This window comes from Myotis daubentonii, chromosome 7, assembly GCF_963259705.1.
Source record: "Myotis daubentonii chromosome 7, mMyoDau2.1, whole genome shotgun sequence".
Lineage (NCBI taxonomy): Eukaryota > Metazoa > Chordata > Mammalia > Chiroptera > Vespertilionidae > Myotis > Myotis daubentonii.
Window position 1 is genome coordinate 75,264,494 of NC_081846.1, and position 4,502 is coordinate 75,268,995.

Below are 4,502 nucleotides of genomic sequence, written 5' to 3' on the forward strand. Positions count from 1 at the left end.
GAGGCCTCATGGCTCCCCTTGACACCAGGGCAATGAGGCCTCCCTGCTCAGCTGATTCCAGTGCTGGGAGACCTCGCGGCTCCGCTGATCCTGGTGCTGGGAGGCTTCGCGGCTCCGCTTGACACCGGGGCAGTGAGGCCTCGTGCTCAGCTGATCCCGGTGCCGGGAGGCCTTGTGGCTCTGCTGATCCCAGGCTGGGAGGCCTTGCGGCTCTGCTGATCCCAGTGCTGGGAGGCATATTACCCTTTTACTATATAGGATAGAGGCCTGGTGCACAGGTGGGGGCCTGCTGGTTTGCCCTGAAGGGTGTCCCGGATCAGGGTGGGGGTCCCCACTGGGGTGCCTGGCCAGTCTGGGTGAGGGGCTGAGGGCTGTTTTCAGGCTGGCGGGTGACTGAAGCTCCCAACCTCTCTTTTATTTCTTTTTTCTTTTTTATTCTGGGATTTATTTACCTTCTATGGCTGTCACTGGTGCTGAGAGCCATCTTTAGCTCTGAGGCTCGGCTCCAGCTCTGAGACCTCGGCTGCTGAAAGCAGGTTTCTGGGCTTTGTTTACCTTCTGTATTTGAAACTTTGTTGCGACTCCAGCTCTGAGATCCCGGCCGGCTGAAAGCAGGTTTCTGGGTTTTGTTTAGCTTCTATAATTGCAACATTATTTCTTAGCAGCTGAGAGGCAGGGGGGAAACCTGGCTTCCTCCGTCACTCGAGTAAGCAAGCCTCCCTGTTCACTTCAGCTACCTGGCTGTCGGCCGCCATCTTGGTTGGCAGTTAATTTGCATATCTTGCTGATTAGCCAATGGGAAGCGTGTCAGAGCTATGGTTAATTACCATGTTTCTCTTTTATTAGATAGGATATCACCATTTAAAAAATTCTTTATTGTTTAAAGTATTACATATAGTATTGCATATGTCTCCTTTTCCCCCCCATTGACCTCTCCTTGGCCACCCCCCAGCACATGCCCTCACTCCCCTTGTGTCTGTGTCCATTGGTTATGCTTATATGAATGCATACAAGTCCTTGGTGGATCTCTTACCCCCTCCCTCACCCCTCCCCTGCCTTCCCTCTGAAGTTTGAAGGTCTGTTCGATGCTTCTATGTCTCTGGCTCTATTTTTGTTCAGCAGGTTATGTTGTTCATTAAAATCCACAAATAAGATCATGTGATAGTTATCTTTCTCTGACTGGCTTGTTTTATTTAGCATATTTTAATTGTCACACCATGGTTTTGGGACCCGCCCCTCCTATCATTCTCTATATGGCTTCTTTATATTCTTAGTTATAGGAATTCTGATCAGCTAGCCTTCAGCTGGTTCTCAATGATGTCTGTTCTATTCTTTAGTTGTGATTTTGAAGTGGTCTTAGGAGGAGAATAGTGTAGAGTTTACCTAATTTGCCATCTTGACCGGAAGTGTGAAGTGTTTTGATAATGAAAACATTAAGGCAGAATATCACACATAGTGGTTGCCTCATAAATGGTTTCAAATCTTATAAGGAGGAGGTCGCCGGATGCCAGCCAGCAGCACGGGTGGCTCCGGCCCGGGGCTCCACTGTCCGGAGGGCACCATGGACGACAAGGAGTTAATTGAGTACTTTAAGTGTCAGATGAAAGAAGATCCTGACAGGGCCTCAGCTGTGGCTGCCATACAGACTCTGCTGGAGTTCTTGAAGCGAGATACAGGGGAGAGGATCCATAGCCTGAGAGCGAATCTCACCAGAGCCATTGAAACCCTAGGCGGCGTGGACTCCTCCGTGGCCGTGTCCTGGGGCAGGAGCTCTTCCCGCTCTTCGTCAGTCTCGCGTCCCCGGAATACTCGGATTACTCCAAGTGTAAAAAGATCATGATTGAGCGGGGAGAGCTTTTTCTCAGGAGAATATCACTGGTGAGAAGTAAAATTGCAGATCTGTGCCACACTTTCATCAAAAACAGGGCATAAGAAAATGGCCAAAGCCCCGTGCCACCTCAACATCCCCCTCCCGTGGTCCTGGACGCCGCTGTCGGCTCCATCAGGGAGAAGGTGGACCTGTCATAGTGGGTGCGGCGGGCGTTGTTGAAAACAGAGGCGTTATTCACAAGGTTGGAACCAACCAGCTGGCCGTGTGCGCAAAGCACAGAACAACCCTTCTACGTGGTGGCGGAGAGTTTCACGTTCATCTGGCTCTTCCCACTAAACCAGCAAGACCCAGACAAGTTTAAGGCAAGAGCTTTACGTATTTGAAGGGGTATTTGGGTCTAAACTGAAACCTTTGAAAAAATGCTAAGAATGTACCAGGGAGTTATTCTCTTCCCGTGACTGTTCCTTCCGACATTGGGACAGAAAGATAAGTTGGTGGCGGCGAGACTGAGTCTAACTGGGCCCCAGGATTTCAGCCTTCCAGCCTCCGGCTCACTGAGCACTAGACGCGGTGCAGAGGCAGGGGCTGGTGGTGAACGGTGCAGCCTAGAGTCAGCTGCCTGGATGGGCTCCCTGACACTCCTGCCCATGTGCCCGTGTGCCCATGGCAAACCCTGTCCTCCTTAGCTCTGACCTCCGTGACCTGTGCAGGGGGAACAGCACGGGCAGAGTTAGATGGTCCGACACCACGCGTGGGCAGGCTGAGCAGTGCCCGCAAGGGTGGGCTCCGAGAATGGTTCTCTCGCGGGTCTGGAAGAATGGGCCCAGCTCACAGTGAGGGGACGCGTGCCGTGGGCTTGTGGCTGGGCGGCCGCCATGACAGCCCACCACAGCGGCCGCGCCCTTGGCAGTGGGCGGCTCAGCTGGCTTTTCCCCCTTTGGGGAGAGTGGCCAGGCCAGCCCCCACCTCCAGTGCAGAGCCCTGAGCACATGGCGGGCAGATTAATGTGTGCTTGCTGTGTCCACAGTACAAGGCGGACACGCTGAGGTCTGTGCAGACTGGACAGGATCTCAGAGAAGAGCAGCCGTGTGTCAACCACACCCCGCCTTGATCACACTGCTGTTTACAGACCTGGGGGTGCTGACACCCTTGGCCCGTCAGCTACGAGCTCATCAAGCTATACCTTTAAGAGGTGCCTTCCTGCCTCGAGGTGACATAGCTGCATCGGGGCAGGAGCCTCTGGACCCCGCGTGAGCCAGGCCAATGGGAACTGTTTTCATGAAGATTTATGGACTAAGAACTTAAAATGCTATTTTGGTGGATTTTTTTATTCTTTCTCGTCCTGTTTAAACATGTTCCCGGTTCCCATAAAACTCAACCTAAATTGTACTGATGGGTCCCAGACACTGTCACTCACTTCCTGCTTTTAGAAATACATTAGACTATTGGCTACTTAACCCTCCAGACCCCTCCCCTCGTCCTCTGCCTGCAGTTAGAGGGTGCAGGCCCCTTACAGAGCAGGCGTTCCTCACTGCGCGGCCCCGGAAGCTTGCGGTGCCTCATAAAGGGCAGGAACCACCTGCTCAGGTAGCATCGCTTCCCCTGGTGAACACGAGCCAGAGCGCAGCCTGGACAGCATCGAGCCAACAGAGCGGAACCACCGAGAACCCAGGCGCGGCTCACCGCCAGTGATGCCTCCCAGAACGTTTGGAAATGAAAACTCTGTGTCTGTGAAAGATGCGGATCTTAAAGGTTTGGGACCTGAATGTTTAGAAACTGTACTTGGGAATACGCTCAGCATCTTTTCAAATAAATGACATGAAACACTGAAAAAAAAAACTTATAAGGAGATATATATATATATATAATATATGATAAAGATAGAAATGCTGACATAATGGATTTTAGCTGAGTCTTTGCCTAAGAAGAGTAATGGGGGATGGCTAGAGAGACAATTTTTTTGGTTAATGGTAGGAGACATCAACAAAGGCAAGGATAGCCTTTGAATACAAACAGCAAGTGAATAAGAGAGAAAGCTAATAGTTTTTGACTTCCAAAAGTCATATTCTTCTTCAAATGTATGGAATTTGTGATGCTTTCAAGTTAACAATGTGTTCCTTGTTAATTTTACCCACACTCTATGGCAGGGGTGGGCAAACTTTTTGACTCGAGGGCCACAGTGGGTTCTTAAACTGGACCGGAGGGCCGGAACAAAAGCATGCATGGAGTGTTTGTGTGAACTAATATAAATTCAAAGTAAACATCATTACATAAAAGGGTACGGTCTTTTTTTTTTGTTTTATTCATTTCAAACGGGCCGGATTCGGCCCGCGGGCCGTAGTTTGCCCATGGCTGCTCTATGGGGACAAATAACCCTTTATATTGCCCCTTTCTATTGTCCCTATGTCAGACATTTCTTATTAAATTTGGCTGGAGTATCAAATAACCCCCTACATGTCAGCGACTTCAACAAAAGTTTCATTTTTGCTGTATTGCATGTCCATCATGGACTAAATGCAACTTATCTTTATTCTGGGTCACAGGATGAAGGAACAACCCCATTTTGGACATTTCCAGTCTCATGGCAGAAGAAAAAGGGAACAGTAAAAGAAAGATAATGGCTCTGGAAGTTTCTACTCATCAGTGACACACATGATTTCTGCCCATTTTT

The 4,502-nt window shown here is 49.9% G+C and overlaps 1 pseudogene; it reads left to right on the forward strand.

Moving 5' to 3' along the window:
- The first annotated feature begins 1,543 nt into the window (after positions 1-1,543).
- LOC132238000 (translation initiation factor eIF-2B subunit alpha-like) lies at positions 1,544-3,478 on the forward strand (annotated as a pseudogene).
- The last annotated feature ends 1,024 nt before the right edge of the window (positions 3,479-4,502 follow it).